The 26,534-nt window shown below is 37.9% G+C and overlaps 1 protein-coding gene and 1 long non-coding RNA gene across 28 annotated transcripts in view; one reads left to right on the plus strand and one right to left on the minus strand.

Annotated features, from left to right (window-relative positions):
* Nucleotides 1-26,277, plus strand: part of LOC140600220 (uncharacterized) — an 87,066-nt gene extending 60,789 nt beyond the window's left edge. For 2 of the 4 annotated variants that reach the window (XR_012003436.1, XR_012003439.1), the window contains 4 exons: nt 8,012-8,149; nt 20,579-20,703; nt 23,256-23,318; nt 25,565-26,277. This is a non-coding gene — a long non-coding RNA (uncharacterized lncRNA). Of the gene's footprint in view, nt 1-8,011; nt 8,150-20,578; nt 20,704-23,255; nt 23,319-24,442 lie in introns of all 4 variants that reach the window. The other 2 variants (XR_012003437.1, XR_012003438.1) reach the window with 2 other exon arrangements.
* Nucleotides 1-26,534, minus strand: part of NRXN1 (neurexin 1) — a 1,115,374-nt gene that overhangs the window by 672,360 nt on the left and 416,480 nt on the right. The window lies entirely within an intron of this gene.

Consider the following 26,534-nt stretch of genomic DNA (forward strand, 5'->3'; position numbering starts at 1 on the left):
AAACTGTTCTCCTTTACTTACTAGCTCTTCTAAGTTTACTTTGCTACCTATTATCTCTCTTAACTCTCTCAGATTAATTAAAAATTAATTCTATCTTTTCTAAAAATAGGCAGGGATCTAACTTGTTGGCTTTCTAGGCATGCATCTCACCTATTAGACTATAAACACTAAGGAGAGTCAGAAACCATTCAGTTTTATTCACTGTCACACCCACAGTATCCTGGCACATCACAATTTCTTCATAAATACTTGAATGGAATGAATGGCTACACAAATGTTTAAATGCATGTATGGGGTACCTGTTATGTGCCAATGCTGAATAAAGTTCATTGTTGCTCAAGTATTAAGCACAGTGAAATAAATGAAAACACATTGTAAGCTTTGGAGCCCCTTGTAACTGTACGATATTATAAATACATTTTTAGATAGCTTTTTTGTATTCATTTTTTAACATTAGTTACAGGCAGCTTTAAATCAGAGGCATTAGATACATTCTCAACTGAAGATTTTGTCAAGATTGCATTTGCTTTTTCAAAACCTTGAATTTTATGCTGCTGTGGTCATATAATGTGCTTGTACAATAATACATGTTCTGTTTCATGGCTCTATTAAGCACTGGTTCTTCATAATATCGCCTATGAACTATTTTCTGCAATGCCATTGTATCTATGGAACAATCCAGACTATTCTACTAGTATACACAACTTTCTCTGTAATCTGAATACTTTTACATTCCTCGCCAGTGACAGCATGGGACATTCTCTGGCATTCCCTTGGTCAACTAGCATTAGCTCACCAAACACTTTCAGCAATTGTCTCACTAAATTCTCTAAATACTCCAACTCCCTCTCCAGAATAGAGAATGTTCTGTACCAAACATGGTCTTCTCCACTGAGTCCTCTGTTTTGGGTAAACAGTTCTGAGATGATGGATGACAAAATATGTACAAATACTAGGGATCAGTGTGCTGAAAAGAGCAGAGAAAGAGGCCACAGCATTTCAGCAGGTCAGCTAACAGTCTGGTGAGGAGACGACATTATGTAGAGCCAGCTCTTTGAGGTCAGAAACTGAAGTTTGTTGAACATTTTATCTCTGGTTCTAAGCTTGATTTCTTGTATAAAGTGGGGACATAATAAATGCGTGATGAGAGTATAAAGGGAAAAGAATAGATACATAAAGTAAGAAGGGCTGTTTAGTATAGAGTCTGGAGCTGTCTCTCTTTCCATAAATAGGACAGTCAAGGAAGGTTCTATCATATATATATATATATATATATATATATATATATATATATATAGTCAGGCCTTTAATGAAGGACGGATGATGATCTGCAGAAAGGCGGAAAACTAGGACAAAAGATGACAGTGACACAAGAAATGTAGGTCCAGGTCTAGGGAAGTTCTGGGTTATCTGATTTTAATCATCACGATGCCTATGATTCTTTGCTCCTTGATGTGTCTTTCACCAAATCTTATTCCAGTTTCTGTCCCTGCTCTTCTGATTCTCTCTTACACTCAACGGTTCTTCCCAAAGGGGCTGACTACAGCAAGGTCTCTGTGGGCTGGGGAGGAGGGTGCCTGTCAGGCGGGAGAATGCATCTTTCTCATCCCTCAGCAGATGCACCAAAGCTAAGCGGGGAAGTGTGCCCCAATCTGCATGTTAAGTAGGAGTCAAGCACCCTTCAGTGAAGATTCAGGCTTGGCTTCTTTCCCTTGGCTATTAAGCTCCATTTCCACAGAATAACTACATGTCTGAGGCTTCTAAAACCCTTTGTGTGGATCTCAAACAGTTATTGTGCTGGATCCAAATTTCTACCTTGGTTAAGCAAGCCCAAATCCTTTCCAGCCATGCCCCTGGCAGCAAACTCCAAGAACACATTAATGAAGGAAGGGATAAAAATAAAATCTACTGCTTAGGGATAACTTAGTCTGTGCCCATCACTGTGCTAGACTCTGAAGGCAGCATCTCATTTAATCCTTACCAGAAGCCCTGTCTGCTAGCGGCTATGATAACTCTTATTAACTGTATTTGCAGATGAAGTAAAGAAACTTGTTCAAGTTACACAAATAGTAAGTATTAAAGCCTGATTTAAAACCCCATTAGTTTTAGCGCCTGCCTTTGGCCCAGGGCGCGATCCTGGAGACCCGGGATCAAATCCCACATCGGGCTCCTGGTGCATGGAGCCTGCTTCTCCCTCTGCCTGTGTCTCTGCCTCTCTCTCTCTCTGTGTGACTATCATAAATAAATAAAAATTTAAAAAAAATTTAAAAAAAAAAAATAAATAAAACCCCATTAGTCAACTTCCAGAGTTTGCAAGGGCAAATGACACTAGAAACATACAGACAGGCTTCATAATGATGCAAGCCATCAATCCAGCACAGAAACTGGCACCTGCTACAGTCTGTGCACCCCAGAAGGAAGAGAGTAATTGGTCATGCATTTTCATGCACTTAGGTAGCAAGTAGATGAGCTGAGAAAGCATCTGTGAGGAGAGACAGAGGTTCCAAAGTAACAACACAGGGGGATTCTTTGGGCTTGTAATGGCAACAGAATTAGAAGAGACAACTTTGGAAAGAGAGCTTGCTCTTGGTTCAAGGAGCAAAGGGCAAGAAGACAGCCAAGACTCCTTTAGATTTTCTCTATAACCAGGGCAGAGAGGATTATAGGCTTCAGACCATGGACACTGTCCACCTATAAAGACTGCATAATCCGTTGTGGTGAGCTTGACCCGTTTGATGTTTGTTTTTCTTTAAGGCACCTAGTTCAATGGAAAGGATGCTCATAGTGAGGAACACCTGTGTGTGGCATATGCATGGTCTCACAAGGATTTAAAACAAAATCTTGGGGGAAAACCAATTTATCCAAGTGCAGAGGACAAAACTGGCATCGAAACACAATGGCAGGAAGCTTGTCATGAAGATCGGGAAGCAGAGCACTTTCTTAGAGCACTTTATTTAGGAAGGCATCCTAGCCAAATGGGCCAAAATCAATGTAGTGATCAATAATAATTGCCAGTCCTAAACAGCCCGTGGCCTGGGCCAAATGAGCACATTCTTCTCCTCCCCCTCCACCTGGATGCCCTATCCTCAGTCACTTCAAAATGAAATTCTCCAAGAGCAGAATGTTTGTGCAGTTCATCTAAACGGAATCATCAGTTTAAAAGATCAAGTGTTATTTCTTGTGAATCTTATCAACTTAAGCACGATCAGGTGAACAATCACAGTGATAGAATAACTAAGGTGATCCATTTCATGTGAATACATAGGAAATGTTTAGAATACATTTTCTTATCCCAATCAGTCCCCTTCTGCCTTAGTAATTCTGCACTGACAAGGGGATTGGACAAGAGCCCCCAGAGCCCATGTCATCTAGCCCCAGTGGAGCCTAGTATGATGTACTTACAGGGCACTGGATTAATAAGTACATTTCTCCCATATTTTCCTAATCTTGAAAATGATACAACTTGTGCAGCATAAAAAATATGGCAAGACACTCAACGTTTGTCTTAAATACTGTCAATTTTAAAAACCACAACTCACAAAATAAAAAGATTTAGATGGGGGAAAGGAAAACATTTTATGATCAAATAGACCCAAATACAATGTTTTTCTTTGGGGGTAGATCTGATCCCCCTGATCAGTGGTTCTAACAGAACAGATTTTGTGTATTAAGAGCAAAATGCAATTTTATTTGTTGCTTGCAGAGAGGAAAGCAACCAAAATTCTCTTGACTTATTTAGAAACATCTTCATGTTTTGGCCATGCTTTAGAGACAAGAAATGTTTTAAATGGCAAGTGATAGTTATTCTTATATCCAGCCCATCTAGGCTGTTTAAAACAAGTTATTGGATGAAACATATGTTAAAAGCATTAAAGAAAAGTAGGGGGGGGGGGGAAGAAAAGTAGGTATTATCATACCCTTTAAGTTGTCTGACAGTGATCCCCTTGGCATCCCGCCCACAGAAAGGTATTTAAAAAAAGGTGAAAATTGTAAAAAGGAAACTTATTGATAAATAGTTATCCATTCCTTTAAAATTATCAATCTGAAACAACAACATAATTGACTATGTATCATAGCTAAAGATATTTCCAAGCTGAGTAATTATATTTGCATTTATAAAAATGTTTAGGGGCACCTGGGTGGCTCAGTGGTTGAGTGTCTGCCTTTGGCTCAGGTCATGATTCTGGGGTCCTGGGAGTGAGTCCTGCACCAGGCTCCCTGCAGGGAGCCTGCTTCTCCCTCTGCCTAGGTCTCTGAGCCTCTCTTTGTGTCTCTTATGAATGAATAAATAAATAAATAAATAAATAAATAAATAAATAAATAAATAAATAAATAAATAAATAAAATCTTTCAAAAATAAGTTTAAACTTCCTTGATTTTGTATTACATATTTAATATTAAAGTAGATCAGGATATAGGGTCATATCTATGTAAACTGAAACTTTAATCATGTATCGATCTGTAAGTTTCTTTGTCCTCAAAAATAAAAATACACATTAGAACTGCCTGACAGTCTTCAACACCTGTAGGCATCTGTGTGGGAGAGTCATAGAACGGACCATTTGCTCCAGATCATTAAACATGGAGAAAGGCATCCTGATAACTCTATTGGATATGGTAATGTGTGCTTTGCTAAAAGAGTTTCATTAAGCCAAAAAGGAAAGCCTTCTTATGCAGAGCTGCGGCTGGAGAAATGGGGCTGAAGCAGGTCTCTTCCTACAAACTCACAGAAATAGGATAAATGGGCTGCGTATCATTTAATCACTGCAAAGCGATTCATGCTTGCGTTTAGGGTTTTTTAATTCTATTAGTCTAGCCCTACCTGAATCCTAAAAAAAAACCCAAAAAAAACGAAAAGTGCTAAACCTGGGGTTTTCTCATTTCCCTTCCCTCCACCCCTTCACCAGGAAGGGTCTTCCTCTCCCTTCTTTCCACCCTGTCTTGACAGTAGGGAAGATTCTCATACTTCTTGGGGCTAAGCTGTCTGTAATGCTCTGGATCCAATTCACTTGTTCATTTATCCAGCAGTCCATTATTCTGTGCCTATGTCCAGAAGACTCTTCAAGGGCTAGGATGGATTCTAGAAGAAATAAAGGAGGACCTTTGTTCTGAAGGAACCAATGAAACACTAATGGAATACCAGAATGGGGACACAATTTGCAAGACCAAGTTAGAAATTCTGATGTGCTAGGGAAATTAAGCATAGGGTGTATGTTTTATGAGGTCCTGGTAGACATCTGGAATAAGATATAAAGAGGACTTTGGAAGTGATGGTGAGACCCTAGTGTCCTGAGTTTAACACTTAACCAAGAAAAAAAGAACTCTTCTTAGGCTGTGATATAGTTTGACAGAAAATATGTTCTGAGTTTTGAACGTAAGAAGGAATTTGATTTCTGATTAATTTTTTTGAGATATAAGACTTTGAGGGTTTCTCAGTTGATCTCTGGACTATTTATTGTTGTTGTTATTGTTGTTGTTGCAGGGAGTGGGGCATGATCCAAATTCCTCTTATTGTGACTTATGGGCCAGAGTAAGAAGAGATTCACCCCACCCTACTCCATCCCAACCCCTGACCCCTGCCCCTACTCCAACTGAGGGAAGCACCTTAGCAAAACTGCCAGGTCAGCATTTGAGATTGCGAGTATGATTAATTCTCCCTGGCAGACACACAAAAGATTCATGGAAACAGATTAAAGAATAGCATTCATGGTGGTCCCAGTAATATTGGGAAGGCTGCGGACAATGCACATCGCTTGCTAGTCTGCCATAGGGAAGAAGGACTCCAGGGGCTGGGTATCCCAGCTATTTTCTCAAGTGAGGGCTTAGAGTTCAAACATGATTTTAACTTCCATTGCTATTATTATCTGTGTTTCTTAAGAGGTCTCCTCCTGCCTCCTACAGCATGGAGAAATGAAGGCCAAAGTGCTAAAAGAATGCAAAAGTAAACAGGGGCTGTAAAATAAGAATTAACTACATACTACGGAAGCTATTATCTTTCCAGCATTTTCAATTTCTCTTTCCTAATGGCTCCCTAAAACTCTTGCAGTGATTTCCTGTAAGATAACTAATTTTTTGAAAACATATCTATTCTTAGTGAGAATAGTACTGAGTTTTATGTTTGTTTTGATTTCACAGTTATGATCAGGAGTTAGGAACTTCCCTTTAGCATTAGGCTTCCTCCAGCAACAGCCCATCTCTTTCCTTCTGCTCATTGCCAACTTTCTTAAAAACACAAAAACAATTCACCACTTCTCTCTCTTTGCCAGCCACTTCTTCCTGAGCCTCCTGCCATCTGAGTTCATGGGACAACTGCTCTTTCAGAGTTGCCCCATTACTGTTTCTCAGATCTTCCCTCTCTGTTTTAACAGCTGTTACTGTCATTCATTGTATAGCCATGCTATTAAATATGCTTCTGTTTTTTTGGAACATCGTCTATATGCTTCTATGTTGCTATATACCATTTCAAATCATCAAAATTTTGCTATCCTCTCTCATTACACAGAAAAGTCACATTTGAAGAGGTTGTGCAATTTATCAACAGTACTAGACTCAGGACTGGAATGCAGATTTGTCCAACTACAGATAATTAACTGTCCTATTCTTCACTCTGCCTGGACTGAGATGCTGTGTAGTTGGCAATGAGCTCATCACAACTACCTGCCCTGGGCAGGTCAGAATTGCAAAGAAAAAGCTTTGTTTCAAGCAGAACAGATGGTGAGCTTTGCCAGTTCTCCTTGGGAAGAGTGCCCCACTGTCCGTCTGGCTTGGCAGCCTTCAGGGGCCTTGCCATACACAGGACACTGCAGTAGGGATTTCCCTGGTCTGTCTGGAAGAAGAATCCTGTTGGACGACTCCTCAGGTTTTTATGAGGCCTGTGAAAATGTCCTAGGACACAGTTCTAAATGAGCAGAGCCACATGGAAGGGTGTACTGTGGGGAGGGACGTGGCCTGATCTGGGTCTTTGTCCTCATATGAAAATAACTCTCTACCCATGCCACAATCCCTTAAACCTATGACTGATGTGTCAGCAGGGTTACAGTCTCTCTGATCTCTTGTAGCAGCCAAGAATCTATTTCCAAAGGTCTATGTCTTCCTCCCCAGTCATATGGGCCCCTTTCAAGCTGTCCCCTCCTGTAGGTCTTATCTGTCATTAGGTACTGCCATATACTCGGGGATACAACCTTTACCTTCTGGCCCCTTTCTTCCCCTCTTTTCTCTCCCTGACCTTATTTCCTAACATGGATACTTCTCAAAGTTCCGGTAGTTCCATTGTCCCCCCATGTCTCTTCATTCCCTTCCTGGGAATGGCATGTCCATTCTCAAAGCTTTAATACCTCTTCCATGTGAATGGCTCCTAATCTGTCTCTTGAACACTACATAGCAGCAGAGGAAGCTCTCTGCAGGTTTTAAGGCACTACAAAATAGGTTTTCTTGTTTGCTGCTCAGCAGCCAGTACACACTTGGAATGCAGCTCAGTGTTGAAGAAATGTTTGTTGAGCAACTAAATAAATGAGTCTCTTCCTGTCTCTCCTCATTACCTTACCTGATGAACATGCCCTTTCCCAAAGCTTCAATACATCCTCTATGTGAATTTGTTGAACAAATAAATGAATGAGTCTAAAGCAAAACTCATTTTTTCCCACCTTTATCCAATACTCTCTCTGCCATTGCCCTGAAACAAGCTTTAGCATAGTACTGAATTAGTTTGAATCTTCGTTCAATCTATTAATAGGATGATGCCTCAGGCAAATTACTTAGCTTTCCTGAATCATCTCCCTTAAAAAAAATCACAGAGAATAATACTCTGCTTGTTTATTATGAAGATTAAATAGTATTATGACATACCTCAGTGCCAGTTACACACCTACGTATCAGCCCTTATTCCTACCTCTCCTGTTTCATTTAAAAGTACATTGACTATCTCATTTAAACCTCACAAATATTTAATTAATTAATTAATTAATTTATTTATTTATTTATTTATTTATACTTTTATATTTCTACTTTTTAGATGAGGTGAAGAGGAAACAGAAGGACAGAAAATGTGATCTACTTGCCCAAGTTCCCATCAAAATCAAGTCTGAGAAAGTATTACTCCAGAATCCCTACAGTAAACTATCTCAGTCTTAGACTGCAAGATCACTAAAAGGTAGGATTTAGACCTTTTAAAAATGGATAAACCACAGGTCTCCAAGTCAAATGAGCCTTTAGAAAGTGGTCATTAAATACTGAAGGAATAAACAAATATTTTACTTTGTGAAATCTGACCTCCTGGTTTGATGATAAGCTATTTCAGGGTAATTTTTTTTTAAGTATCCCTCATAATGCTGAGCACAATATAACCAATAAATAGCCTTTAAAAAATATTTATTTTATTTATTTGACAGAGAGAGAGTGAGTAGGGTGGGGGGAGGGACAGAGGGAGAATCCCCAACAGACTCCACGCTGAGATAGGAGCCTGATATGGAGTTCCATCTTCTGACCCTGAGATCATGACCTGAACCAAAACCAAGAGTTGGAGCCTTAACTGATTGTGCCACTCAGGCACCCCATTCCCAGTAAATATTCTTGAATTAAAGATTATGATGTAATAAGGAAAACCTGTTTGGCAATGTTTTTCCAAAGACATGAGCATAGGGGTCTTACATGACAGGGGAGTTTTAAGAGAAGGATAAATGAGAAAGACATAATTCAGAGCAAACGTGTTTCACTGCAAGTTATATAAGTCAACATCCCAGCAACCAAGTAGTAATTTCTTCATCAGAATAGAGAATAAATACATGGTTAGGAAATATGTCCTGCTAATCGGGGTCAAAGCAGTTGCACGTGATGAAAAGGAAATCGTCGGAAATGTTTTGATGTTTTCTACGGGAAGCTAATTCTACGGGAATTATAATTCAAGTTGTGAGTAGAAATTTAATGCATTTTAAGCAGGGTGGAAAGGGTGAATAATTGTTTTGTCAGTTGGTAGGGTGGGTCTCAGGCATCACAGTAACTGTAATCCTAATTGAAGGAATGCAGGAAAGTATATCTGAAAATGGAGGGCGGTGGTGCAAAACCAAATAGAGGAAAGCAGACTGCTTACATAAGAAATTAATACTGTAATTTACCTAGATAGAATTTTAGATTAAACGAGAAACAAAACCAGTAATTTAGAAGAGATGTATGTATCTGACTCCAAAAGAAGAAAGAACTATTCAAATATAGCATGTTGTAGGAAAGCATTAAAAAAAAAAAAAAAATCCACAACAAACTAAAATGAACTTGCTTTTCTCCCCCCTAAAAATGATAAGAACACACATAATATAATTGCTTAATTAGAGTTCTATTACTTAATTATAGTTACACAGTTGCAAGCATAGACAGTATAATCTGCAGTTTGGCTATAACTGGAGACTGAAAATTTGAGTGAGTTGGGGGATTTCTAAGTAACATACTAAGATCTGATTTCTGTGCCAAGGAATAGTAATGGATGTGAAAGACATGCTTTATAGACCCTGCAAAGCTCACAACTTGACTTAGAAGTAAAGTTTCTAGAGAAATAAGTGAAGCGTTTACTTTTCTCTAACACCAAGAAACTTTTTAGTCATATGATGGCAGCCAAGAAAAGTAAGGTTAATTTGAGAGATGCTTGTAGAATCATGTGATCAATGGAGTTCTGGTAAGAATATAAAAAGAGTAGAATGACACAAATGATTCTGACATTTAAAAACTGGCAATGGGAACCTGTTTCCTCACATTCTTAGCTGATTTGTAAATGAAACATCAGGGGAAAGAAGTATTAGGTAATGTTGTGGACACTTCTGTCAACATGGTTATTATCTTGTTTTATTGGATGGGTCAAGGATAAGTAAATTATTGGACACATCTTTGCAAAAAAAAATGTTAATACTTGGGAAAGTCACTTAATCTGGCAGTGCCTTAGTTCCCTCACTTGTATAATTAGCACTTTTTTCCCTAACCACTAGGATATACACTGCTATACTTTCTTCTGATGTCAACATTTGCTGTTTATGGGGCAAGATGATTATCTAAGAAAATAGTTATAGGTAAATTAAATCAGAGTGCTGCAAAGATCTGATATGCTTAGGCATTTGAGAATTTAACACTTGGATCTGCCCTTCCACTATTATATTGGATTTGACATGTATGCTAGACACATGGCTTTTAGGACGCTACTGGAACAACAGAAATCCTGATGATGGTGTCAGATATCACGATGTCAAAGGCTTGAGTGAACTCAAATGATTGTGAGATTAACTCGCAGAAACCATGACCTTGATGTCTGCAATGGAATTCTAAGAATGTCAGGTGTTCGAGAAAGTCCAAAATGGTCATCTTGGAATGTGCTTAAGAAATGGGAAGAGCGGTGAGAAGAGGATGAAATCTAAAATTAATCCCACATATTTTTAAAGTTTTTTCATGACAGCTTTACTGTATATTAAAATCCGTCTTAAGTGGATTTTCATAAGTTTGTATAGTGTTGACCTGGTGGATTCAGAAAGCCCTTTAGTTTAGTCAGTGTTTGACAGACCTGCCATGCACATTATAGATTAGAGTGTATTTAAATACCACGAAAATGTACTATTGCATATGATAGGTTTAGCTCCTTTGCTCTGAGGACATTTTATCTCCTTGGTTAGTCAGACACAAACCAAGTGTTAGCAAATAGAACTATGACATCTTTGATACCTGCTTTTCTTGCTGCTTCCATGGAGCTAGAAAAGGAACCTAATGGAGGGATTACATCGTGAGAGAGTCTGGAGCAGGAATTGTAAGACTTATTTCTCTATCTAGCTCTACTAATGGTTAACAGTGTGGCCAAAACATGTCTCTTTAGATCTCTCTTCATTTTTTTTTTAAAGATTTGTTTATTTATTCATGAGAGACACAGAGAGAGAAAGGCAGAGACATAGACAGAGGGAAAAGCAGATTGCATGCAGGGAGCCCGATGTGGGACTCCATCCCGTATGCCGGGATCACTCCCTGAGCCACTCAGATGTCACTCTCCATTTTGAAGAGAATAAACAATCCCAACTTTTTTATTTTCTTTAAAATTATATGGCTTTATGGAAAAGGCTGGCAATCTGAAGGGCTAACACTTAATAGATCTGTATTTCATCCAGATTTGAGAAATTCAAATTGACACAGAAAACCACGCATGTACCATATTGGGTATGAGATCTTAGGACCAAAACAAAAAATATAGCATCGCAGATTTATGCACAGGAAAGAGATAATGAACACCTTGCCCTATGTCTTCCAAATTTGGGCATCCTGGAAAAGTCCACTAAAAGCAAGATTAGATCATGTCTCAATTCTTTCTTTCAAGCTCCATAGAGACCCACCCCCACATTTAAGGTTTTAATTGTTCATCTTTAAAGTTTGCTTCTTGTTCAGATTTTTTTTCTTTAAATAAAACATGATTCCCCTTCTTATAGTCGCTCCTATTTTTGAATATTGTACACTTTTTTTCCACTAAGAAGACTATCAAAAGAAAGTTCTTTCTCTTTTACTCTCTCTTTTTGTATCTTTCTCCTCCCTCCCTCCCCTTTTCTTCCTAATAAAATTATCAAAGGTTCATATGCACTTTCAGTTCTTAATAGAATAAAAGGGAGTATGAGTTAAAACAAATTGTAATGACCCAAAGTAAGGGAAAGCATTTTTTGAATCTCATCTATCTTTCCACTGGTTCTTTTGCCTCCTCCCACACTTATATACTGCTTAGCATGTATGATCACAGGACCAACTGTGGAGATAGCTCCTCTCTCTCTAATTTCCATTCTTTAATGGAGTCAAGTTTTAGAACCAGGAGGGATAGGTTGGTATAAGAACTCTTTCTTCAAAGAACAGAAGACATGGCTGGCCTCTGGTATCTCCCTGGTCCATGCTAAGAATTTCCAGTGAAAAATGTCCCTAGAAGCCAATTGCAAATGTTATCATTCTTAAGATCTATTCACCTATTCACAAGCACCTTCCTTTCCTAGGATCAAATTATTATTTAAAAATGGGCTACAAGGCAATTACATGCAGAGCTCTCCAGCTACCTTTGCTAGAACGCAGGGAGATGTATAGCAGGAGAAGCATACTCAGTATTTTGAATTTTTTACATCAAGTGTTTTGATCATAGTCCTATGACTGGACTGTGGGCCCAGCTACAGGCTTAAAGCAATGAAGCTTGTTTGATGGAAATCTGTAAAACTTAATGAGAACGCAGGGCTCTGAGCATCAAAGCAGGTGGGTGCCTCAGAAAGGTTTCAAGGGCCTGGGCAGAGAAAGACTTCTTACATTTGACCTGTTTCTTAATAGTCTGATTCTGGATGCTTTGCCTACCTTTCCTTAAGGGGGAAAGTATAAATAACTAAGCAAACACATAGGAATCTCTTTCAACCCACGTGTTTTTCTTAGATTTTCGAGGTATTTTGTCTGTTGTTTTTATTTTTGATCAGGGAGGTGGTAGTGGTGGGAAAAACTTATCTTTCCTATTTTTTGAGGATAATTAAGTCCCTCAGAGTGATGTGTAAGAAGCCCTTTGGCTAGAAAACTTTTGAGGGTAGGATTTTAAGATAGCTTTATATGCAAAATATTTCTCTTTTGTACAGATGACCACTTCTACAGCAAGGGTTTTAGCTTTTACATAAGTTTAATTATAGTAAAAGACTATAAAGTACATAAAACTTAATCTCCTCACTCAACAGATGAAAAACCCAGGGCTCACAGAGGTTGAGTAAAATGTACTGGGTTACTCTTCGCATGTGCTGGTCAATTGTTAGATATGTACAGCCCAAATGATGAAAAATTGCATTCTGGGAATGCAATTCTGCTCATTTTCTTCCTTCCCTCTTGCTTCCTACCAATTTTGCCCTCATTCTTTTTAACTCTAAAGAATAACTGGTTTAATTGCTTTGTTTTGGTTAGAAATATGCAGATTTTCCTTGTTTTCATATATATTTTTTTATTGTTTTCTTCTCCAAAACTCAAGTCATCTTGATTTTACCTCTGGTACCTCTGGACTGTTTGATATTCCCTAGATCAACCCCTCACATCTCTCCCTTGATTCGCTGTACTTTTTTTTTTTTCCCCTGGAGGCTTAGGGTCTTTTGATCCTTCATTTCTACTGAATTCTGGCCCTATCATAGATATTTCTAGAAGTCTCCCTGGCAGTCGGTAACAAACAGCAACCTTTGTTAAAGTCCTTGTATCATTTGCATCTGTAATACCCTAAATTGTTTCTAAAAATGCTGGCTCACTGCTAAATCAGAAGCTGTGAGGGACAAGGATCTGCAGTTTCCTAAACTCTCAGGTGATTCTGACACACACAACTTTCAACCACTGTAGCAGTCACACCTGCCATCATGCCATCCATTGCTCATCTCCCTCAATATTTATCCAGCACTACTATTCGCCTCTCTTCCATGCACCCTTGCTTAGACACACCGACCTGAGTTCCCTTAAACATGGTATGCATTCTTTTACAGCTGTGCTCTTTCTCCAATTTTTCCTCTGTCTCAACTTTGCATCTCACATCCTGTTCACTTGGAGAAACATTACTTTCCTTTCAGGGCCAAACTCAAATATTAGCTCCATGTGAAATTTTTTTTTTTTTTTGACATTTCTCATCCACTCCCCAAATACTGTGCTAATTTAGAATGTTGCACAAACCTTTGTTACAGGACTTATCTCACTTGAGTGTAATTACAATGCATTTACTGAAGGGTTATGGAGCACTAACTATGCCCCAGCGCCACGGTTCATCCTACTGAGAAAATCACCCCCCAGCTTTTTCTAGCCAGAGTCTTCACCTGAACCATAGAACGCAGAATGCAGTAATAGTAAACGCAGTAAAGGTTTTCTCAATTCTCTCAGGGATGATCGTAACTACCACTATTACATACAATGAATGCCTTAGGGCATAAAGGCTTAATCTTGTTGGGAAACCCTTTGTGATCAACACTGGTCAATTTTGGTAGCAGTAAATGCTATGATAGAGATAAGCCCAAGGTGAGAAGGAGAAGGAGAATAACAACACTTAATTACTTACTTGTTTGTTTCCCCTGTATCCAGTCTTGTTCTTTTTCTATCCTCACTTAGCATCTAGCATAGGCTCATTTTATGGTGGTCCTTTAATACATATTTTTAATGAAAAGCACTGTAATTCATATTTATGGCTATGTGTTCTTGGGATCTAGCCAAGGCAATGCAAATCATATTTGTAAACCCAGCATCTACTCCGTGTCTGAGACACATCTGACACTCAGTGAGGACTTGGCGACTAAATGAACAAATTTAGAAGGTTTGTTACTCAAGGATCGTAAGTACTACTTAAAGAAAAAGTCACACGAATGTAAAAATATGCCCTATTAAACTACATTTCAAGGTATCTCACTTTAAGTTTAATTGCTTCCTGTTAGGTGCATTTCAAAGATAAAAATAAAGGGTTTATTAAACATACCAAGTAAAGTTGTAAGAAGTGAAAAAAGGCTGCATTTCCCTGGGTGTTAGGTGGGGGTAAGTGGTGGTATTTTCAATGTTAGTCTATATATAATAAATTTTTAAAAATTAATTTGAATATATTCCCAAGAATAGCCTCCAATTACAAATTGGGTTTAGGAGAAAATGGTAGGGAAATACATAAAATGCCATAAAATTCTGGTGTCTTAAAGCTATTTTTAGGGGGTCTGTGATATCTCCTTTTTCTATTAAAGAGTCTGCAGCCACCTGGCTTCAGAGAGCATCACATGGCACACTCTTTTTATAAGCATCACATGGCACACTCTTCCTGGGATTAATGGTTTTCTGATTGATGTCAGTTAAAGGCATCTCTGTTCATTTAATCAGTTTAGAAAGGTGCCATACATCTTAGCTGCTTCTAGGGGGCGCTTATTAAAATTCATGTTGCAGAAGTCGCGTTTCTCCAAATGGTTCTTTAATGCCTCAAATCCCCAACTGTCTAATTTATACCCAAGGAATAGTTTACTTCCTTCAGGGCATAACCCATTATATTAAAAAGTTGTTAAAATGTAAATAAATACGTAGAAATCTGTTTAAGTTAGCAAATTGTGGGGTAAGGTAAAATAATCCTACATAAACCATGGCCTAAAAACATATAAAGAGTATATATGGAATTCAGGTAATATTCAATAAGAATATTACCATGCAAAAATGATAATTAACCCAAGTAAACCTGCACACAGTAATTTTCAGCATTTGGCAAGGGAAAAAATTCTGCTATGAAAGCAGTACTCTAAAAATGAAATAAAGGTTAAGAGACCTAGTTGAAAATTGTTATTAAAACACGCAGGAATTTTGCTTTAATGGTCATGGGCTTAGTTCCAACTATTTCAGAAGCAAAAGCTCATTGCTTGGATAGTAACTATAACTCATCCCAAGATTGTATTCACCCCTAAATTTAAATTGTGGGGGGACTGGCCCTGTGTGTGTCCTGGTGGCTTATCTGCCCTGAGTGCAATCAGATCCTGATGTCTGTTTTCTGAAAAGAAAGCTGAGCCCATACAAGGCCTTGAAGGGGGCTGAGCCTGGGGGAGTTTCCATGGGATCACGGCATTCTCAGAGGCTGAGGCTCTGGTTGTCAGACTCAGAGCCTCTACTAAGCTACTAGGTTTTATTGTTTTACATTTTAAGATCTTTAAAATTCAGACTTGAGTGGCAGCTGAGATGCATCCTAGTCTAGGTTAATTGGCAGTGCTTAGTGGTTTTAACATAATTGTGCATCTTATAGTCAATGATGTCAATAAAATATGGTAGTTGAGGTGCTCTGGCTCACTGATTTTCAAACTTAATTTGCATAGGAAATCATCTGGGGATCTTATTAAACTGTGGATTCTTATTTAGTAGATCTGGGGAGGAGCATGATGGTTTTTCATCTAATAAGCTCCCAGGTGATGTTGATGCTGCTGGTTGACAGGCTACACCTTGAGAAGTAAATCCCTGAGGGGGTTAACAGTGGTTGGTGGGCTTTATTTCCTTTTTAAACTACCTAAAAACTACAGCTTTTAGATGTGTGCTATTGTTTAGAAGTTGTACTATATAAACTCTATGTACTTTTATATAAATATGTTGATTCATACATAATCAATTATTAAATGATAGCTAAAGGTAATAACTAGCAAAGGATTGATTTTGATCTTTGGTGATCATATATTTTAGCTTGGGAACACTGGGAAAGGAAATGTTAATTTACTCTTTCAAATATTTAAATCTCCCATATGAGGGTCTGCTTTGTCTACAGGTGGTAGACACAGGCAAGGCTATAGCAATTGTTTTTGAAAGGCGACCCTGGTGATCCCTAGGTGGCTCAGTGGTTTAGCGCCTGCCTTCGGCACAGGGTGTGATCCTGGGGTCCAGGGATTGAGTCCCACACCAGGCTCCCTGCATGGATCCTGCTTCTCCCTCTGCCTGTGTCTCTGCCTCTCTCTCTCATGAATAGATAAGTAAAATCTTTGAAAAACAAAAAAGCAATGCTAATTGAAATCTGACAATGATAATACCTTTAAAAATTTACGTTTTTACAAAATTGTATTTGAACTATAAAAATTAAGTGACTTTCTGCACTTCTTAATAAGATCCATTTTTTTCTAAAAAAAAAAGTTTCTCAATTATCTTTTCTAATTTCTGGTGCATCAGAGGTGGCTATTTTAAAATTTAGGAGAACAAACAAGAAAAGCACAGTGGGCTGAGAATCAATAAACAGATTTTCTCCTGAATTATTTTATGTATGAGTGATGTGGCCTTAGTGATATTAAAAATAATTTATGATCTCCAAGTTAATTCAATTTCCTCACAAAGGTGTTAGGATAGTTAAATGAAATAACTTTGAAAATGAGATAATGTGTATCAAATCTCATAAACTCATCTGCAATCAGGAAAATCTTCCTATTTTGTAGGGTCCAGGCAAGATGAAAATAAGGGGCTCCTTGCTCAAAAGTTATTAAGAATTTCAAGATGGCAATAGTAAGATATTAAACCAAGAATATGTGTGGGGTCCTGTGTGCCTATATATGTGTCCATGAAATACGTATAGTTTGAATGTCCTATCTACAATATAATTGTTCCTAATACTCACTAATTATTGAAATATTACTGTATACCAGGCACTATGCTAAGTGCTTCTATTACATAGTTTTACTTAATCCTTTAGAGAGAAGAAAATTGAAGCACAAAAACATTAACTTTTCTCAGGTTATATAACTACTGAGTTTAGGGAGAGCAGGATTTGAACCCAGGTCTGTCTGATTCCAAAGCCATTCATTTTAACTAATATAATGTAATACCAATCTATAACTGGTTACTGTCATCCTCATTTGATTTTATTTACAAACTTAGGATCTGAAAAAATATACATATTTGAAAGACTATTCAATTTAAAACCTTGATTAGATGACCTGCATCAACCCAATTATCTTATATTCTGGTACTTCGTAAGGAGCCTGGTATTCAGCACACAGCCATATAATACATAGGGAAATAAACTGAACCTCCAGAGTCATCAGTTTCTCTCTGCACAGAATATTTACTCAACAAAGACAAAAATCTCATTTTCCTATTATTTAAAATCACTTCTGAATGAACACATTTAAAATGCTTCTGAATGATATCAGAATTATTTTCATTTTTAAGTAATTAATTTTTTAAATGTGTTTCAATAGTGACAATTCTCTTGAAAAAGACTAATTACTGTGTACAGGAATAATTTTCTTCCAACCATAGCACTTGATCCAAAGAGCTAAAGTATATAGAGTATATCATTTCATAATAGAAATTAAGATGAAACCCAAAATATTCACTTTGCTTTGGATGGGTTTCAGATTTTTTTAAAATATGGCTCAAACTTGGAAAAGTACAAACTTGCATTTATACGGAATTTTTATTTTTCTTTGTAATGTGTTTTTCTGATCTTTTAAAGTCATTTTATCTTTCGTGTTCTTTTCCAGCTCTGATAGTGGAACACATTAATTGTGCTTCAATCCCACATAATAGCAAGCCCATTATAGAGCTGAGCAAAGAGAGACAGACAGGGTAACTCAGACTGCTTTGCCACCTTCTCTTTGAAGTAGTACTGATTCCCTGTGGCAGAATTAATCACAGCTTGCTGTATTTCTAGAGCACTTTTTCATATCCTAAAGAATTTGTAATTATCTTTTTCTTTGTCAGGCTCTTCTTCCAGATTCCTAAGTGCATTGTCTTGTGATTCTATGTGTCTCCTGTGTCTAGTACTGAGCCTGGCACACAGTGGGTAGTGATTAGTGTTGACTCGTTGAATGCATACGTGCAAGTGTTAATGTGTAAACAAATGGAACAATTTAAACAAGGTACTCTAGTGGGCGCTGAAATTAAGAGGAGATGTTCAGTCTTATGCATCATTCACTACTGCTTTCTGCTGGGCTAGAAAATATCATCTTCTATAAAATGCATCAAGTCCTCAGAATTAAAATGTCATTGAACCCCCTTCCAAACAATGTTATGCTAGCTTGATAGCTGAAAGCACTACAATCCACTACACCAACTGCTGATATAGTTCTAGGCTACTACTGAGTAGTAGGGGCTTCTGCCAAAATGGATGGGAAATAAAAATCTGTGGGTCCCCTGGAAGGGAGGCTGCTATGTCCAAAAAGCCAAATTCCAGGCAAGGACTCACCAGATGCTTCGTAAACTAAAGAGCTGAATTCCACTTCCTTGGGGACCTGAGCAGATGGGATTCCCTGAACTCAGTCTTGAAGAGTGTCTATGGCAAAATGCCTGGTTTCTGCCCCAATTGCTTATCTCCCTTGTTCCCAAGGCTAAATGTACAGAGGGAAACTTACTCATAGGAATGTATTGGAGCCAATACTTCAGAGAAGTCTATAAAGTACTTACAAATGTGTTTTCTGCGCATCCCTGTTTATATGGTTGGCTACAGAGTACAGAAATTTATGACCAACATCTTTATCTTATATACCCCGTTGGGGAGGGAAGATACATAGACTGCTAAAGGAAAGAAGAGCTCATGGAATGAACATCTCAGTACCAGTTAGAACAGTGGCAGAAATAATCCCACTGGAAGTTCATCCATAATTGGGCATCCAGGAAATTATTTCCTGTTCCTTTCCCTCTTTGACATACACTTCAGTGTCCTAGCAATCTGGGCTGCACTGTTGTATTTTTTTTTTTCTTTTCTTTCCCCTCAAGGTTCCTATAAAGTTCATTCCTTCAGGGGTACCCAGGCGGCTCAGTCGGTTAGGTGGCAGACTCTCGATTTCAGTTCAGGTCATGGTCTCAGGGTCCTGGGTCAAGCCCCATGTCAGGCTCTGCATTCAACAGGGAGTCTGATTGAGGACTGTCTCTCTGCCCCTTCCTCCACTTGCTCACTCTCTCTTGCTCTCTAAAAGAAATAAATGAACCTTTTTTAAAAAAAGTTTGTCTTATCTAATTTTACTGTAATAAAAATATTGAGGACAGGGAATGAGAGTGAGTAGAGGAAGCAACATAGAAAGCAGTTAAAGGTAAGGATTCTGCAGTCAGATTGTTGAGGTTCAGATCTTGGCTCTGCTATAGGTCATTGTTTTCTTCTAGGTCAGTTAGCTAACTTCTCCTGTCTCCATGTCCTCTATCAGGTAGGAATAATACTAATGTATAACTCTTGTCATGCTCAGAGTATTATCTTTGACCAAACAGAGCACTGAAAAAAAAAAATGATAGTGTACTACCCAATTACGGAATAATAAAAGCAGTACTAAAGATAAAATGCCCTAAGTTCATACACACACACACACACATACACAAATCACAAACTGTTCTTTTCTTCCATGACTCTCTTGCTGCTAAGCTTGAAGTACTAAATATCAAATTATTTCACAGTTTCATTTTTTTAAGCAAATTATTTTTGCTGTGATGCTGATGCCCCCAGCACAAGCCTACTGGGTAATCCACTGAATGTTGTAGACACTATATGAGAAATAGAAAATGATGAATGTGTTATTATTACTACCCTGGAATATACCAATGACCATATCCTTTCAGTCATAGCTCTTTTAATGTCCCTTTAAATAGTGTCTAGTATAATCCCAGACAGAGCTCAATATCACTGGGGTTTATTTGGATGGTCTCATTCAGGCAATGCTGTCTAGCCAGCATGAGTATCAACTTACAGAAGGAATATCAAGGTCGCATGCAACCTCACCACTCAGAGGTACGTGTTCTGCTGAGATCTCAAGAGCCATCATTTGAAGGACTCCTGGGGATATTATTATTATTATTAGTAGTAGTAGTATCACTATTATTAATACCTCACATGAGTTCTTAGAAGGACACCCTTGAAAGGAAAAAGAGATTCCTGACTTTAAAAAAAGCTGTGGTCTGCTGTCCTGCTTAGTGCTGACACTTTATTACAGTGGAAGAGATAAAACACATTTCAGTGTTTCCAAGATCTGAAGAAATTAGGCAGGGCCTAATGGCACACAAAGCTTTGTCAAATTCTTTGACATTCCCACAAATTCTACCTCATTTTCTTGTTACAGTTTTAAAGGCAAACTGCCATCTCCTATGTTTTAAATCAGATGGAGAAAACTTATTTTCTTTCTAGACCAGAACTTCTGCCCAAAACACTGCAGGCCAATCTGCCTTCTCTCCAGTTGAACTGAACCAAGCTCTCTTATGCCTCACTAAGCCAAGACCCTGCCTCTCAAAGTCAGCCGCAAGCAAAAACAGGTGAGTCTGTTAGTTGCAGGAGTCCCACTCTGCAGCCCATTATTTTGAGGATCATCAGCAAAACCTAATTTTAAATAGCTCAAGTGAGGACATTTTACCAAATATAGTTAAGGTGGTATTATCTCTAGTTATCTAATAATATGGTAAGTAAAGAGTATTCAGATCTGAAAGGAACATGTCTAGGAAGGAGCCACAGGGAAATGCAAAGCACGGTTTCCTTCCTGAGACAGTGAATGAGGCCTGGAGAAAGTGCAGCGTAAACTGCCAAATGCCACCTACCAAGACACAGACTGTGACAGCAAAGCAAGAGAACAGAGGCAGAAAGTATGTGTAGGTAACAGGGACCCCAACACGGAAGAGTCTGGAAGAAATGAAACCCGGGGAAAAATGTGTTGCATTATGACTTTGGAGCTCATATGAGAAGGTCTTCTTACCTAAAGAAGTCCTCACTCTTCCCAAGTTGCATGATTTACAGACATGAAAGAAGACCTCCTTATCCTCCAAAGTTCCAGCTAGGTCATATTTTGACAGGAGGTCACACAAAGCCTCCTCTTTCAAGCTCAGGAAGGTAACTTGAAATGCAAATTTTGCCATGATCTTTGTTCTTACATGTAAATGACAGGCACTCTATTCTTCCTTAAGCAATGAAGGAAATAAGAACAGAAGGACACCTGAGGACACACATTTGACAAGCTAGTTCTACCACAGAAAAGTTTAAATTAGGAAGCCTTCACGATTGTCCATAAGAAGAAAGATAGGAATTAAGGGGAATTCGCACAAAGGATATTTTGTACCTCTTTCCCAGTGCTGATGCTGGTACCCTGTGGGAATTACAGAGCTGCCACTGAAAATGGCAGATGGGACAATGCTGATTACATTGAGGCATCAACTATTTTTTTTACAAGGTGGAGGGGGTGATGCTTACTTAAGAGGATATTTTCTGAATCTCATCTACCTTGTAGCATCTTCCAAATTTTTAGTGCTAAAAGTTTCCCAGTGTAATTAAAGGCTGAGCTGATCTAATTAGGTTGATGAAATTTTCAGTAGGGATTTAATTCCCCCTAGCATTTCACTATTTTTTTTTTTTTTCTAGAATCCCTCCTTAGGCTTATCCCAAAAGACTTAGTGGTGACATTCAAAATTGTCTCACACAGGCAATGTCTCCCTTCAAACAACAAACCTCCAGCAGGTGCATATGGCTAGGAACAAACTTCAAATAAAAGATTCTAGGCCTTTTTTTGTTGTTGTTGTTGTTGTTTTTTTTGTTTTTTTAAGACCATCCTTTCCACCTTCTTCACTTTCATTTCCCTATGAATAAACTATGTTAAATAATCTTCACTGCAGGAGGGAAATAGGTGTTTCAAAGCATTCTGGAGGAACAAAGAGACTAAGAAATGCCTAATAGCAGTAGATTCTGAGGCAAGATTAATGAGGGAGTGGCACAACTCTTCCTTGTAAGTCATTTACTACAGAAGCCTTCATGGTCAAAATAGGGGCATAAACACATACCAGTGGAATTTTCATCTATCTTTGAAGATTAAAAAAAAAAAAAAAAAGAATGTCTAATGAGCACCTTAGGAATCAACTGTAATACCCTTATACGGAAAAATGCTTTCCCAAGTAGCTTTAAGGTATATGGGTAGGGCGGTAGGTGTCCTCTGACAGACCCCAGGTGCCTCACTCTGATGTCCTGATTTATCTTTTTGCTGTTCCCTCTCTTGTTGCAGCAGTCACTCAGAAACTGCTTGCTAGAAAATTTAAATTTCACTAAAATGATAAAAAATTCTTAACCAGCATATATTTCAGCTTTTACTCAGTGTTTTAAAAAATGCAAAGAATAGAAGCACATGTTTCTACCAGAGCATGGTTTGTATCACTTTTGCAAAAATTAGATTTACAAAGAATATTTTTAAAGACCTATCAGCCTCTAGGGATTTCATAGATGTGGGCTATATAATGGTAATTTATAATTTATAATTTTTTCCTTTAACTTTTCTCAAATTTATATCTTTGAAAGTCATTTTCAATGAGCTCAAACATTTCTCTAGAGAGTTCCTGATTTATTTATGATGAAATTTAAATAATTAATAAAAAAACTACTTTGATTGCCTTATTACAAATTCCTGTCCATTCATGGTTCCCTCTTTTAAAAAAAAAAAAAAAAACAAATTCAGGTTAGGTTTTGCCAAATTATGTTAAACTACTTTTACTTTATTTTTCAAATTTGATGATCACTAAAATATAATAACACTTTCCTTAATGAGGGTTCATTGCTCTACATGCAAGCGGAGTCTCATTTCAAATAGGCATTATCAAATACTGTACAGGGAAAGCCCTGTTTCTAATGAATAGTAGATTATGAGTTGTTTCATCCTGTTGAGTAATGTCTTTTTTTTTTCCCATCTTAATCTTTATTTTTTATATTTACTTTTTTGAGAAAGAGAGAGGGAGAGAGAGAGCCAGTTGGGAGGGGCAAAAGGAAAGGGAGAGAGAGAGAGACTCCTAAGCAGGTTTGACGCCCAGTGTAAGCGTGACACCGGACTCCATTTCAGGATACTGAGATCATGACCTGAGCTGAAATCAAGAGTTGGACACTCCACCGACCGAGCTATCAGGTATCCTTACATTTTACTTTTTAGAGAATGAAGGTGAGAACTAGTGAGAAAGGTAGGCCATCTCTATTTTTGTATTGAGGCCACTGTTTACATTAGAACAGAGCCACTGAAAAATTCTATTTTATCTGACAGTATTGTGTGTTCTACCCCTGTTACCCTTCCTTGCTCTTGGGTAGGTCAGGTAACTTCTCTAGGTCTATTTCTCCATTTCCAAAATAAGGAGGCTGGACTTGGAGAATGACTTCCAGGATCCTTCTTAATCTGATACTCCAAAATTTCTTCTATTACTTCAAACATGGTATTACTAGTAGCTCCCCCCAGGATTGGTTACCCTAAAAGGGATTACATAACATTTTGAAAAACAAATTGTTATGAGCCATAAATGAAACCATAATTAAGATTTTAGACATGCAATGTGCTCCACAGCAGAAAGCTTATAAAAGCTCGAGGAAGGCTTACTTGGACTTAGTGTTAAGAGATGTGGTGAGAAGGAACATGGACATGTTCCTCTCTTTTCAGTAACTCTACAAAGCTCGTCTATCTGAAATGAGGTGATTTAACTCCAAATCTATGGCACTTTGTCACAATTTCATTGCAGAAGCAGTAAGAACAGGGCATTCTAAATAAATAGTAACTCAGACATGCACAGAAACTATGACCCATCCAAAAGTCCTCCAAGTAAGGTATGTTCTGATTTATGGGCTGACTGTACTTGTACCTTTCCACTCTCTACTGTTTCAAGAGAACATAAAGTGAGGGAGATAACACATCAGAAAAAACAAAACAAACCAACAAACAAAAACCTGGCAGCACTTGCTCCATACACATCCCCCAGGCTGTGGGAGAGAGAGGCAAGGGAGATGCCCAATCAATAAAGAGGAATGATATCAATCCAAAACCTGTAGAGATAATGACAGGAGTGAACCTTCATTGTATGGACTCAGTAGGGGCTAATTAAATGTCACATGGAAGACCACTTGGCTTGTTTTTGCTCTAGTGATTTTTGTGATTGAAAAACCAAATAAAAGTAGATGAGTTCTAAAATGTATCTCTACTACTCATTAACATTTAAACATTATAAATGTTAATTTGACATACAGTTTAATCTGAAATTGCAATTTCAGATCACGGCAATCCATTGAAGTTTTCTACACCAAAAAAGTTGCCCTGCCATGCTGAACTTTGAGAAGATGATGAGGTTCACCTGAACCTGGGTGTTCACTGCAGAAATCTGCATGTTTTTATTGGATACACAAAAGAGCTCTTTGGCTGCATTCATGTTTCACTAGAGATTCTTAGATCCCCTTTCCTTTTCCTACTCCACAGTAGGACTGACTTTCCATGGATGAAGCAGGGTCTAGGGCCTGACTGTAGCCTGGTCTCATATGAATGTGAAGAAATGGGGTAGGTGGGTGGAAGTGTGGTTTTGTGTCCCCTTCTTCAACATCTCCTTTACTAGAAGGAGATTTTACGCATCTTATTATGAAATCTAGAGTTTTTGTTTGTGTTTTGCTTTTACCGTGTTTCTCCCTAACCTGAAACGTGTTCTTTATCCTTTGCTTATCCAAACCATAGTCATCCATCAAGACTCTCACATTCTTATTCTTCTGTGTATCTTCCTTGTCTACTCAATCGCTCACTCATTTCATTCTCTTGGACTCCAAAGGGCTTAACTCTCTCACGCAATTTAACTCCTTGACCCTCACAGTCTATTACACATTTCTAAAGCCGTTTCACTTTGTAAGCAACTTAAGACTTTGCACAATCTTCCATGGCAGGGACCCTAACACACATTTCTATTGAGACACTGTGTATTATGGTAGTTAAGAGCGCAATGGACTCTGACATTGGACTTCTTTGATTAAGTTCTAGGCTTTAGTACTTGTTGGCTGTGAGACTTGCTTAAGAAACTTACCTGCTCCAAAACCTGATACCTTGCCTGAAAAAGGCAGATAATGAAATTACTACCTATATTGTGAAGATCCCTGTAAAGTTCTTAGGGCAGCATCAGGCACAAAATAAGAGTTCAAAGAAAAATGCTATTATTAGAATAACGAAAATCATAATTATTTTATTATGCTCACAGAGCGTAGCAACGTCCTGGGTCATATAACATTTATAAAAGGTGGAAGTTATTCTCTCAGAGGCAATTGATCCCTTCCACCACAAAGTATGGTTAAATTCAACTTTTCAAAACTCCATCTCCTTGTATTTATTAAAATAATAGTATTTTAAATTCCTCTTAGGTTTCTTCTATACCCATCCACTACTGGGCAATGAAGTATGTTTGCATACATGGAGGAGAAGTAAGGACGTCATGAACAGTAGCTGTTCTTCACTGATGTTTACCTGAATCAAGTTTATATGATTGGAATATTTTCTTTAGAATAAACCAAAGTATGTAACTGCTTATCAGCAACCATAGCTAATAACTTATAAATTCAAAGTTATTAAACTTTATGTTTTGGAGGTATACACCATTAAACTGTGCCCATACAAGAGAAATCTCTAGTTCTAACAACCAAAAGAACCTGGGTTCTACTTGATTGAAAACAGGAAGCTTTTATGAAAAAAAAAAGTTAATATAAGTTGAAGTTCAAGTACTTCCCAATCTTTTTGTCCCCATACTCCAACAGGTTCCAATTCTATCAAGAGTTACAACAGATAAGGACAGCTGAGTATGAGGGATGAAATTACTGGTGTCTTTTAGCCTGATGGTTTTGCTCAGGTAAATATCAAGTATGCTCATCAGATCACAGATGAAATGGCTTCACTTCCTTTGGAACATATTTCAAACATAAGAACAAAATTATTTCATCACAAGGACTCATTGTGTTTTTGCTTTAGGTAGCCTCTCTCTGGTAGCCTGATTTTTTTTTCTTCTCTCTTCCTGTAATGATCAAATAAATCACCGCTGTATTAAAAACACCTAAGACAGTTAAATAAAAATGAGCAAGGTATCGAACTTAACTCTAGATTCAGTCTTTCTTTGTGTTTGATTTTCTTTTATAGCTAATATGCAATTGCCCATGCAGATCTTAACTGTGACTTACTTACAGACTATGAAAGAAGAGGCACTTCATTCCGTCATAATGTTCTATGAGCTGTCCCCCTCCCCCACCAATCCTATACAAACAACAGTAGAATATTGAATTTAAGGTCGTGACTATGGACTCCTCAAACACTGGGTCTTCAGCAAAGGTGCTTTCAGTCCGG

Source organism: Canis lupus, chromosome 11, assembly GCF_048164855.1.
Source record: "Canis lupus baileyi chromosome 11, mCanLup2.hap1, whole genome shotgun sequence".
In the NCBI taxonomy this organism is placed as follows: domain Eukaryota; kingdom Metazoa; phylum Chordata; class Mammalia; order Carnivora; family Canidae; genus Canis; species Canis lupus.